Source organism: Pelodiscus sinensis, chromosome 13 (assembly GCF_049634645.1).
Source record: "Pelodiscus sinensis isolate JC-2024 chromosome 13, ASM4963464v1, whole genome shotgun sequence".
Lineage (NCBI taxonomy): Eukaryota > Metazoa > Chordata > Testudines > Trionychidae > Pelodiscus > Pelodiscus sinensis.
In genome coordinates this window covers 5,600,618-5,613,756 of record NC_134723.1, presented here as the reverse complement: position 1 = coordinate 5,613,756, position 13,139 = coordinate 5,600,618, and the positions used below count along the sequence as shown (strand labels likewise).

The following is a 13,139-nucleotide window of genomic DNA, read 5'->3' as shown; positions in this document are numbered from 1 at the left end:
AAAATGATTGCTGATTTCTCAACTAGTAACTATGACCCATTCTTTACCCCTCTCTTGATTACCATATGCACTCTCTCTCCTAATTCAAATAGGGGATTCACCCTGAAAAATTGTTTTTCTTACATGCTTAACATGTTAGATATTTGAGAACTATATTTGCCCCCATATTGTTGAGAAGTGTTGAAAGGGCAATGAGAAAAGTTCATTAATAACTGAATTCGGTGCTTTTTTGATAAAAATTTGCAGAGCAAAAAAAAAGAAAAAAGCGCCGGGGAGTAACCCGGGAGACTGGGGGGAGGAGGGATTCGGGAGGTCGGGGCCGAAATGTGGTCACGGCCCCTTTCATTGCCGCATGTTCCGAGCGGGCTTCCGTCGGACACCGAGCCGGGCCTGAGAAAAGCAGAAATATGTCTTTATTTAGAAAATACCGGTGCAGTGCGAGTGCTCCCCAGGTCACTTGGGGGCTATGCCGGTGGAAGCAGTACGGCATGAGTGCTCCCAAAAAAAGGTGCCAGTACGCCGTACTGGTGCATACTGTCACAAAAAAAACACTATCGGAATTAATGTTTACCAGGATACACCTTTATTCACATTTCTTGTATCCTCAAGTTAAGAAACATACATGAAAATTCTATAGCTAATTCAGTGCAGAAATATCTTATCTAATTTGATAGGGAAAGTAGATGTCAGTCCATAAAAAGGTGGTAATTTTTTATGCATCTGATCATAAAAAATGTGCTTGCATAGAAGTTTTTACGTGATGATCTGAAAAGGATATATAATTATTTAAGCCTTGCAACACCTCTGTAAAATGGACAAGTTACATATAATCATTTCACATCTAAATATGAAAAACATGGTCAAAAAAAGCAAATAATTGAACCCAGAAGTTCTGATTGCCTGTCCATGGGTTTAAAAACTACAAGTCCATTAGCCACATTTGACATACATTAACAAACACATCAAGCCATCATTCACTCTAAATGCTGCAAAGCTAGGCTATTACTGTGACATGTGGGTGATAGTTTTTCTTGGTGTCTTATTAAATGCAATTTGATGGTTGCGTGTATGTTGTTTGATTTTTCTTTCAAGAGTCCCGACTTGGCAGTTCCTACTGTTTGGGGTGCCTGTCTCTTAAGTGTTATACCTGTATATTTCAGTGGGCTAGCTGTGTTAGTTTGTGTCAGCAAAAACAATGAGGCCTGTGGCACCTTAAAACTAACACATTTATTTTGGCATTAACTTTCATGGGCTGGGGCCCACTTCATCAGAGGCATGAAGTGGAAACTTCAGTTTGGCAGTCTCTGAATAGAAATTGGCAGTAGCTAGCTTACTACAAAAAGTGATTTCTCCCATTTTGGTATTCTCACCTTCTCACCCATAGCTGGGAGTTGGCTATATCCATTCTGATGGAACTGGCCTTGTTAGCTCTGTTGCTCCACACAGAGTATGTCTGGACTACATGCCTCTGGCGACAGAGGAATGTAGATTAGGCTACCCGGCATAGAAAATAAAGTGACGATTTAAATAGTCGCCGCTTCATTTACATTTAAATGGCTGCCGTGCTGTGCCGATCAGCTGTTTGTCGGTCGACATCAAAGGCATCAGCGTTCTAGTCTCAGCGCTCTAGTCTGGTCAACATCAAAGGCATTTGTCGACCTCCCAAGTAAACCTCATCCCACGAGACATACCGGGGAGGTCGACAATGCCTTTGATGTTGACTGCGGAGCGTCCAGACTAGCGCGCTGAACCAACAAACAGCTGATCGGCACAGCGTGGCAGCCATTTAAATTTAAATGAAGCGGTGATTACTTAAATCGTCGCTTCATTTTCCTATGCCAGGTAGCCTAATCTACATGCCTCTGTCGCCAGAGGCATGTAGTCTAGACATACCCATAGTGTTGTAATATTCCCATCTTTGCATTTGTGTATATATCCCTGCCAAACTGAAGTTTCTACTCCACACATCTGATGAAGTGGGCTCCAGCGTGTGAAAGCTTATGCTGACATAAATGTGTTAATCTTTAAGGTTCCACAGGACTCCATGTTGTTTATAACTATATATTATTTTACTCAGTTGAAAACTTCCAGTATCCCCTAGAAGTAGACGTTATCTGGGATAACAGTAGCGCTAGTGTGACTGTCTTGATGTTGTAGTGGTGGTGGTAGGGTTTTTTTTCAAGTGTTAGAAGCCTTCACAGAAGTAAACAAAGACTGCCAATTAAAAGCCCCAATCCTACAATTTATCCCTGTGGGCAAAACCAGTGTGAAATGGGTGGCAGAGATGTGCTGACACAGGTGACATTGTAGAATGAGAGCTAAATTTGAAATAACTAATAGGACTCTCAAATAAATAAAAATAATGGTCCTGGAGATGAAAGAAAAAATGAAAGATTAAAAAAATGTTGTTTCTCAGCAAGTCATTTGTACATCTTGGTTGTCCCATTACTTTTTGTTGTTTTGATCATCTCACATCCTATGGGGATCTTCTTCAAAAATCATAGGAATGTAGGGCCGGAAGGAACCCCAGAAAATCATCTAGTGCATCCCCAGCCAAATATACCTGCTAAAGCCTCATTAGAATCAAGCAAAGACCTAATGTTTTAGGTACCGCACTCCTGTAAATACACTACAGAATGATACTTATTTTTTTTTATCAACTGCAGTATGTTATTGGCTCATTTGGTTTGTGACCCACTATACCTCTCAGATCCTTTCCTGCAGTACTATTACCTACCCAGTATTTGTATTTTTGTATTTGATTTTTCTGTCCTAAATGCTTTTCATTTATCTTCATTGAATTTAACCTTCTCAATTTCAGACCAATTCTATGATGTATCATGGTTCTTTTCAATTCTAATCCTGATTTTCAAAGTGCTTGAAACCCCTCCTGGCTTCATGTCAACTGCAAAAATTATAAGCATACATATAAGAAGTGAGTCTTCAGAGCAATTTGAATGAGAGACAAGTAGCTTGGGAAGCAGGTGAGGGAAGGGCATGAGAGCCTGTGCGGAAAAGGCATCAGGTCTTTTGTACTGTTTGTACAGATTTTCAAAACAGATTGTAGTCCTTATGGATGTATTTGTTGTTCAATGAATAGGCTTTATTGGAGATGCTGGGTAAATTGTTTGTGAAGCAGTTCGTAGGGAGTATTACATTGATTATTTCATATCCTTTGTTTATCATTATGACTATCTCTGGTATGTCATCAGGTACTAGGCTATTAAACGAACGTGGAGAAGGTGTAATAAGTAACCTATTAGAATAGGAAGTAGGGGCCATCAATATTCCACGAACAGGAATAATCAATGTCTTCCTGATTGCATGAGACTATACCATAGTAGTAAGATTTGATAAAAGGGTTACCAGTAGAGTCAGCAAATGTTTTTTTATGAAGTGTTTCTTCTTGAAAAATGCTGATTGGTTGAAATCAAAACTGGCTGTGGAGAAAGATCAAATTCCCCATTTTAAAACAATTTTAGAAAAAAGTTTCAAAATCATTACAATGCCTCATTTCAACATTTTCCAAATGAAAAATATGACAAATTCCTTCTTTTTTCACTTCAAAAATTCTTTTTGTTTAGACATTTAAGCTAATGATTTGGAGGGAGGGATGGTCAAAATAAAAAAAAATAAGTATTTTAAAAAAAAGTCAAAATGAAACTTCTTGGGTGCCTCAACCTGTAATTTTTCCCACATTGCCAGTTTTATGAGGTTTCTTGCCATCATGGGATTTGCTATTATAAAGAGAAATGAATGTTTGTAGTGATGCTATTCAGCTCAGTATTTTTCACTCGCCACGTAAATAGATGTTTTGGAATTGCATTCATTTCATAATGAACTTCTATCCTGACACAGTGCTAACAAGCTCTGTTAGCTCATCAGCTGGGTAATATTTGTCCTAAAGCACCACCATATTAAATAATTCATGCAAACAATCTTCCTGCTGGCACTCGCTATATTCATGCCACAGCCACTGTCTGTGTTGTTCAGATGACAATGTATTAACATGGCGTTGGCCAGCTGGAGCCTAATCTATTGTTTCAAGTTTTCCTTGTAATCTTCAAGAAAAATTGTCCCTGCAGTACTGTCTTCATTTTACAAGATCTAGTTCAGGAGGAGGCAAGTCCTAGGAGTGGAGCACGGTGAGTTACAAGATAGGCAAGAAGGAGAAAGGTGTGGTGGTGAATGCATTGGGGTTGGGTGCTGTCCATCTAGGTTCCATTCATCAGTTCTGCCACAGACTCCCTGTGTAATCTTGGGCAAATCACTTAACCTGTCTCACCTATATTTTCTAATATGCCTAAGTGACTACCCAGATCCCCGTTTTCAGACATCACGTATGTACTTAGAAACCTAACTCACATAGATACCTCACAATACTGCTAATTATCAAATCATGAGATATGGCAACATTAGACTCTTAACAGGTTTGGGTTTTTTTAAGATCCATTGTGATATCCTTTACTTATAGGCCACAGAGAAAAATGCTTTCAAGAATCTCACTTTCCTTGTGGGGCTGAGCTCAACCTATTACCACTATGTCTTGGCATAGAAATTATGACAATAATGGTAGTGCTGACAAACTCAACTTAGGAAACGGTCACATTGTGCTAAATTCTGTACATACACATAATTAGAAATGGTCCCTATTTCCGAAAGTTAGAAACTGAATAGATAAAACAGATAATGGATGGGAAAATGTAAATTATAATTAATTCTGCTTTACAGATGGAAAACTAAGGCACAAATGTGGTAATTTCAAAAACGCGGCCTAACAGACCTAGAAGCCAAAGTCTTCTATATAATAGCTATGTAGGCTCTTAGAAATCTAAATCCATGAATCTCAAGCTGATTTCTGTTTTCCTTAAGCTGTAGCTCCAACAGTCATGTGAATACATGAAAATCTGCAATTTAAAAAGGAATTCTCTATCCCTTGCAGTTGTAAAGAAAATCATGAAACATGAGCCCTAAGGTCCTAAAACCAGAAAACAAATAAAAATCATGTATTTATTTTTAAAACCCTCATGATTTAATAGATAATCTCATGCTTTTGGAAAAATTCCTCATGATTTGAAGGTTGGGGATTGATAATTCTACCCAAATGGTTAGAATGATTTTCACTGATTAAAAAAAGGAGATTGAGAAACCTTCTTGTAGCATCTAGGATGGGCCATATTCAGTCATTCTGAAGGTCATATTCAGTCATATTCTGAAGGTTTTTGTTTGCTTGTTTTTCAGTAGACTGCAGATTCCATTTGTGTTGCGAGAAATAGCCAGTCCTATCATAAAGCAGAATGCTAAGGTAAATGTTTAGGTCAAATTCTTATACTTCCACATCCTAGTATAAAGCCTAGCCCTAGAAAGCAAACACATGTGGACCCACACTGAAAGGTTACTGAATGCCGAAGTGCAGAGAATAGGTACTCAGCACCACATAAGAAACAGACCTTCGTTTTTGCTAACTTGCCTGTTTTCCTATTTGTATAGCTTGGGATGTTGCCCAACAGTCAGTATCAGGTAGATAACCACATTATTGCTTTGAGATCTGCTAGTGAAAAGTGCTCTTTAGGATCTGAGCATTATTATTAGCTTGCCATTCATAGACCAGGGGTCATGAATGCATGTTCACGTTGCATTCCCCATCAGTACCAGGTTTGGGCTGGAGAAGCTAACAATCCAACAAGCAGATCAAATTTGGTAATGAATCCCTATCACATGCTACCTGAGACATGTTGAACATATGCTAAAAAGAAACACCATGTTTTCATTAGGCTTCTTGAATCTATGGAATATTTTGGGAGAGAAAGGGGAAACTTTGAGAAACATCTACATTTTCAGTTTTTTCCAGGGCAAACCAGTGGTTTCAGTGAGTTTTCCTGACATTTCTGCATGCAAGCAGCCTTTTGGGGGTGTGTGTCATGGGGTGTACCCCAGAGTCATCATCAGGGGGTGGGCGTCCGGCCCCATTTTGGGCATCCACCGAATATCTCGAGTGCCCCCCCCCCCAGTACTCCTTAAGCGCCGGATCCCCGGGCGCTCGCCCCGGTCCCGCTTGGTTAGTCTCTACCACGGATGGAGGAGAGGGGGACCTGGGCCCACCCTCTCTCCAGGTCCCGACCCAGGACCCTAAGGGCAGGGACACGCTTTCCTGCCCGGTTGGTGGGGTTTGCCGTAACTCACCAACCCTCGAGTGGCTTCCTGGCTCTGCTGCTCAGTCCTGGGTCACTTCCTCTTCTCCGGGCCCAATCTTTAATTAATGATTATGTTATATGATCAGGAATACGTACCAGGAGAGATTTTTCCCCCCACTAACGCAAATCCCTGCAAACTAAATCCAAGGTCAAACTGAGTTCCTTCCTTCATCATGGTTCATCGCCAGTAACAAAGATTCGGCAGGGCCCAAATTTTGCCGTCTGCTACACCTGCGCAACCCCACTTGACATGGTCCGGCAAGTTGGCAATGCTTTAACAATTCTGTTGGTCTTGCGTGAGCCAAGGGGTTTTCTGCTTGTCATATCTGCTTAGCTCTGATGGTGGCAGAGTGCTGACAGAAATTATCAGGAGCCATTGACACAAGCGAGTAACTGGTGCATAAGTTAATGTCATTTGTTCATTCTCACTTTTCAACGTAGAATCCTATTTCTAAAAGTTCTAATTTGTATTCTTTACCCTTGTTGCCTATTTCCCCAACACAGTACTAGTTAGAAAAGCTACTTTATTCTCTCAGAATAAATTCCTGTTTTGTTCCTGGAGTGTGTATTAACTGACTATTGCTGCAGCTCTCAGTTGCTTGGGGCCGAGGACTGAACACGGAAGTCTTGCACTAGTAATCAGGTATTGCACACACAGCGGTGTAGCATATTTCTTCATTGAATTAAAATACCTTTCCTGGACAGTTTCTCAGGTTTTGAGTGTTGCCCTCAAAGGACATTCATTTCTAGGCAAGGATGACATACAGTATCAAAAGCTGTGAAAAGGACCTGAGGAGAGGGGTATTTATATAATCTACTTTTAGCAAAATGAAAAGCCTTCATTTGCTCTCAGGTGTGAAATACACAGAGAATATTTTCTCACTTCCCTTTCCTACACCCACGATTATTTCATGTAAAACAAAATCATTCACATACACAGTACTTCTCAGAGCACACAAAGAAAAGATTAGCTCAAGCATTAATAAAAGCCATTTGAAATGTCAGATACAAAAGTCAAGTTAGAATGTGATTTTCAACTGATGGCTTGCTAAAACAGAATCTAGAAATTTCCCTGGGTTCGTGCAAAGTTACTAAGTTTATTTGGGTGGCTTAGGTGAGAGGTGACAGGAAGTACTATTTTTCATTTCCAAGTTACTAGGGTCCAGAAATAGTTGCTTTAGGGTAGCTGTTTCTCACCTGTGATTGAACTGGTGATAACAGTTCATCTTCCAACCAACAAACACTAGCACTAGAATGTATCAGGTCTCCGAGAGTCTAGGGATTGTGGTGCAAATGGAGTAAGTCACTTAAACACTTAACTTTCTGTGCATAAGTAGTTCTGTTGAAGTCAATGGGATTATACATTCACTTAAGTGCTTTGCTGGATCAGGGCCTGTGTGTACATAGAGACTAAACTATCATTTTACTCCCTAAAGATGGTCTCTCTGGATTGTTAGTGAGGCATACTCCTAGGACGGTAGCGAAAAGTCTGTGCTGTTTGTGCTGTGACCTACTCAGTAGATAAACAAACTTAATTTTCTAAAGCTGCCAATCTGGCAACTTTCTTGAGCATTAAATTAACTGATAAAATGAAATCAAGGCACTGAAAGAGTATCAGGCCTAATTAAAAGTTTTATTTTTAAATATTTTATAAGTAAGTCATAACTTCTGTCTGTAATGGGGAAAGGAGGCTGATTTGCACCATAATTTGCAGACGGTAAAATTTTCAAGACGCAAATAGGATCTGACAGGCAAGTTGCACTTCTCAAGATTGTGAAAGGCTTCTGATGGCACCTTGCCTGGACAATAATGAAAACAGGCTATAAAAAGGCTTTACAGGAAAGAAAGGGTGCAATTTCTATTATAGTACATCTAATTATCATAGTAAACAGTGAAACAATGAAGGGAAGAACATATCAGGGGCAAGATCACCAGTCGGGAGTCAAGCAAAAGTTAACGTGGAAGTAGAAGGTAAAATCTAAGGCCAGGTCTACATGAAAAAGGAATGTTGAATCAAGATATGCAACTCTAGCTATGTTAATTACGTACCTTGTTTCGAGTTTCCCTGCTGTCCCCACAGCGGGAGACCGATGGCTTCCCTTACTCCTCACTGAAGCAGGAGTATCAGCCAGAGGCAGGGGCACCCTCTGAGTTCAATTTAACGAGTCTTAACTAGACTCGCTAAATCAAACTCCGGAAGATCGATCGTGGCCACATCAATCTTCTGCATAATGAAGACATGGCCTCAGACTGTTAAGATATTGCCATATTGAGCTGGGGGGTAGGGGCAGATTTAACATTGTTACTGCCTGCCACCAATAAGGAAGGTTGTTGCTCTCAAAAGAGTGAGTCTCAGAACCAGTTAGCCAAAAAGCTTATGTGCTGTAAACACCACGGGCAGAGAGATTCTGTTCTTATCTTCACCAGCCTGCATCAGGGAACCTCAACGGAGTCACGCTAGGACAACAGAGAAGAATGCAGCCCTAAGGACTGGTCTCATGATAGGATCAGATTGACACAGCTGGCAGAGAACAACACGAGCAAAAAACAATGCGAGGAACAGAATTCATACGTTTGAGCACAGCGAAGTAGTTAGAGCAACACAGTGGACAGAAGAAAAATTACCCCAATAAGAGAGAGGAGTTTGGGGATGGCTTTAAACCTGATCCCTGAAAAATGGTGGTAGTGATTATGTTTCATTCTCACTGTTAGAAGGAGAGGGAACTAGTGAAAAAGGATGACATATCTAAGAATCAGTAGTGGGGTGGACCAGGTAATTTAAAGTCTGTTTCAAAAGGACTCTGAATGGAGTGATGAAAAATAATATAGTAAGAGCTAAATTTTCCTCCTGTAAATAACAGAATCAGTCAGAATCCTCTAAGTGCTTTTGGCAGGGAAAACAGAGAAATTCTCTCTTTGAAAAAAAAATGGTCCCAATAAGCAATTGGTTCTGCTGATATTATACGGATTTCTTGCCAGATCTTTCTGCATGGGTGTACTTCTATATATCACAATACAGGCAAAGGCTCTACCTGTGTCTCAAAAAAACTAGTCTGACTATATTGTGTCTGACACCCTGAAGACTTGAAAACAGTACTGTATGCAACTCTTCTGAAATAACTCCTGGTAGAAAAGAGTTGATCACCGACTAAAACGCAGCAAGATAAGAATGTAGCAGGCTCGAACAAATTAAGAAAAACTTACATAATACAAAAAGACAATTGAAATTGGGAATGAGCAAAGGATTCGGAACTAGATGGGGGAAAAAAACACCCTGATTAGATTCTTTTAAAAGAAATTCATTTTCAGCTTGGATAGCATCCGTCTAAAGATTTTTCCCCCTACAAATTAATAGCATAAAAGTCCCAGGCTGTGATAAGTCTAATTCAGAGCTATGTTGTGTTTGTTAAATGGAATGTGACAGGGATCTGAGATACTGCTCTACTACAGAAAATAATTAGTTGAAAGGTAACTTGATAATTTTACCACTGTGAAGAATGAATGGAAATCAACCTTCACTTTAATTATGTGCAAAAGAGAAGTATAATTACCTGCACAAGATAGTAATCAGAGAAAATGATAATGCATTCCTCTTATCTAGTAGATAGAAAAGTAGCCAGTTTAATCTGTTCACCTCTGGTGTAGCAGAGATAGCAAATTAGTTACTACAGAACCATCTATAGTCTTAGGTTACTTGAATGTATTTATTTCAGTCCTTGGGGAAAAAGCTTCTGTGGTAATCTTGAAAAATAAAAATACCAATTGGCATTTAAGCATTTCAGCATTCATTAAAAGGGAGAAAGTCAAAATACTGATTCAGATGATTAAATAATTGTTCTATAGTGTAAAAAGCCTTGACAGTCAGAAGTGGAGGCTGCAGTATAGCCCAAAGAAAGTATCTTGGGCCACATCTACACTATGCAGACAATCAACGCTCCAGAAGTTGATCTTCTGGCGTTCGATTTAGTGGATCTAGTATAGACCCATAAGTCGAACACTGAAGGCAGCTCGGGCCGACATCTGGTACGCCTCCTTTTGTGAGTGTGTACAGCACAGAAATGCACCTTAAGATACGTTGTCTCCAGCTGCATAATTAACGTAACTGGAGTGGTGCATCTTAATTTGACCTTCTGTTGTAGTGTCGACCAGGCCTCAGAATGTTGTGTGGAATGTGGCTCAGGACCCCTTGTTCCCTCATTTCCAAACCAGTGGGCACCTACTGGGCACCGGTACCATAGCTGAGAGAATTCTCGTGAGCCCTCGCACCAAGAATGACACCACAGCATCCCACTGTATGAAAGGGAATGACAGCTGTATATTTTGAAAACTGTGCTTTTGAGGAATGGCCTAAATATGTGCTCCCCACCAGTCCCTTTCTGCCAAAGTTCAGTTACAATATAGAAAGCCAAATACTGCCGTGCCTTCCCCACTGTGGGCATAAAAACACCCAGGCAGGTGTGGTTCCACTGTGCAGAACAAAAATAAAATAAAAAAGAGGGAGGCATGATGCAAGGAGCCTGTGCTTAAGGTACAAGGTTACCCGCTACCTGTCATGTACCTCTGTTCCCTTTCCTCCCCTGCAGAGGGGGATTTGGGCTGGAAGCCAGAAACAATGTTAGGTCTGTTTCATTGCAGTAGAAACTGTGTTACAACTCAGTGGTGTGATAGGAGGGCTCCCTTTCATCTGACTGCTATGAAAACTCAGGCATTAAGCCTGTTTATAGAGGGAATAATGTTTGGCCAAGGAGCTGTATAGCCACTGGCATCAGAAGGCCTCCTTCAGGTCAGTGCATCCCTGCTAAAATGGTAAGAACAAATCAATAAAGCAAACCACAGGATTATAAAGCATATGGAATAAAGTTACATCATGAAAGAATACAGGGAATACAACACAGGCAGGAAAACGTTACAGGCTAATATCAGGGCATTTCCTGCCTAGTGAATCTTCTGAAGTCAGATATGTATAAACTTCCCCTGAAAAGGGGTTTTTGGTTTGGGAAAATGCTTGAAAATAAAATTGATCTTTCTTTACTGTAAATGTTGTGTTCAGCTATGAGTGAGGATGTGTGTGTTGGGAGAGGAGCTTCCAGAGACTGGTTTCTCCTTCTGTTTGATCTGACTGTGAAGTACACTTCTGGCATTTCCAGGAGTCGCCAGCGAAATTAGTAGTGATGGCCAAAAATCAGTGTCCGCTCCTCGGCTCACAAAGGAAGAAGCAAAGGAGGATTCCTCATCTCTCCCATCTCCGCCCTTCAGTCATGTTCATTTAGTCTTGTCAGTGGAACTGTATCCAGTCTCTGTTCTGGCACTTGTGATGGCTTCCCGGCCAGCTCAAACCAGAGGGAAAAATGGGCTAAAGTCACCCATGTGACTCCACTGAGCTCAGAAGAGATGCAGGGATGTATCTGGTGTAGTGTGGATTGGCCCAATGGGACATTACATGCTGAACTTCAGATCCTTCACTGTTTATTAATAGGCAGCAACTTAATGAACCAAAGCCCAGCAAATTAATGAACCAAAATGATTAGGGGGCTGGAGCACATGATCTACGAGGAGAGTCTGAGGGACTTGGGATTGTTAGTCTACGGAAGAGAAGAATGAGGGGGGATTTGATAGTAGCCTTCAACTTCCTGAAGGGACATTCCAAAGAGGATGGAGAGAGCCTGTTCACAGTAGTGACGGATGGCACAACAAGGAGCAATGGTCTCAAGTTACAGTGGAGAGAGGTCTAGGTTGGATATTAGGAAAAACTATTTCCCTAGGAGGGTGGTGAAGCACTGGAATGGGTTACTTAGGGAGGGGGTAGAATCTCCCTCCCTAGAGATTTTTAAGTCTCGGCTTGACAAAGCCCTGGCCGGGTTGATTTAGTTGGGGTTGGTCCTACTTTGGGCAGGGGGCTGGACTTGATGACCTCCCGAGGCCTCTTCCAGCTCTATGATTCTAAGGCTGCTTTAAGGTCTCATCTTCTTTGAAGATCAAACTGTGTCAGCAGAGTTGGGTTTTTTTAACATGGCTTAAAGGACGAGGAGGCTAGTGTGATTTAAATAGGGTTTGCCCAGGCAGTGTGGAGAGCAGAAAACCACTTCTAAAGCTAAGCCTTTAAAGGGGGCTCTGGACTACCAGAGTAAAATGGACAGATTTTCTAAGTGACTTAGGAGCAGAGGCAGCACTTTAATTAAACTTGCACTCCCAGGTCACATAGATGCTTCTGAAAATGTTATACGCTGTGACAAATTCCCTTGGTAGCTCCTTGGGGGTTCTGCGCTTCTTGGCGGTTACTTGAGCACCTCAGAGCCTCACAGAGCCCCCTTTGTTGCCCTGGGATTTCCCTAGAGGCAAGGGTCCCCGCTTCCAAGTCATTCTCATCACGGGCATGGGCCTGGGCACCTTCCAAAAACTCTCCCCTTGCTACCTGGGAGAAATCCTTTTATAGGAACCCTGGAGGCCTTAATTGGCAGCAGGTGCTGAATTAACCCCAGCTGCAAGCTGCCTCTTAATTAGGCCTCTATTTTCTACCCTGGCTGCTGGGCTGTGTTCAGGTGTGGCTAATTTGGAAAAAAGAAAGCACTAACCCACCTTCCAATATGGCTGCCTTCTATAAGAGTTTTGCAGTTGGCAGGCTGTGGTTTGTCACAATGCACACACCCAGCTTTTATAGTCTAGATTTGCCTTCCCTCAGCCCCATGCTGCCTTGTCCCCCTGCCCAGTCAGGACTCAGGAGTGCATACAAAGCGGGTGTAAAACGCTCCCATCAGGCACCTTCCACCCAGGGTGTGTCCCTTGTGCCAGGATCTGTATCTCCAGGGACAGGAAAGCCCTGAGTGCGAAGGGGTGAGGCCTTGACTGCACAGCTTGTCCTGGAAAAGCACCCCACAGCTGAGTTCTGGTGACAGCGAGCCCCCCTGATTTCCCCCAACAGGAGCCACTCAGCTCTGCAAAGGAGAG

The 13,139-nt window shown here is 41.6% G+C and overlaps 1 long non-coding RNA gene across 2 annotated transcripts in view; it reads right to left on the bottom strand.

Annotated features, from left to right (window-relative positions):
* LOC112543768 (uncharacterized) overlaps positions 1–13,139 on the bottom strand; it is a 79,891-nt gene that overhangs the window by 23,335 nt on the left and 43,417 nt on the right. The window contains exons 4-5 of one of the 2 annotated variants that reach the window (XR_003086993.2): positions 6,184–6,250; positions 5,031–5,282 (exon numbers count right to left, since the gene is read on the bottom strand). The exons of the other annotated variant lie outside the window; for it this stretch is intronic. This is a non-coding gene — a long non-coding RNA (uncharacterized LOC112543768). Of the gene's footprint in view, positions 1–5,030; positions 5,283–6,183; positions 6,251–13,139 lie in introns of those variants that run through there. 2 annotated transcript variants of the gene reach the window in all.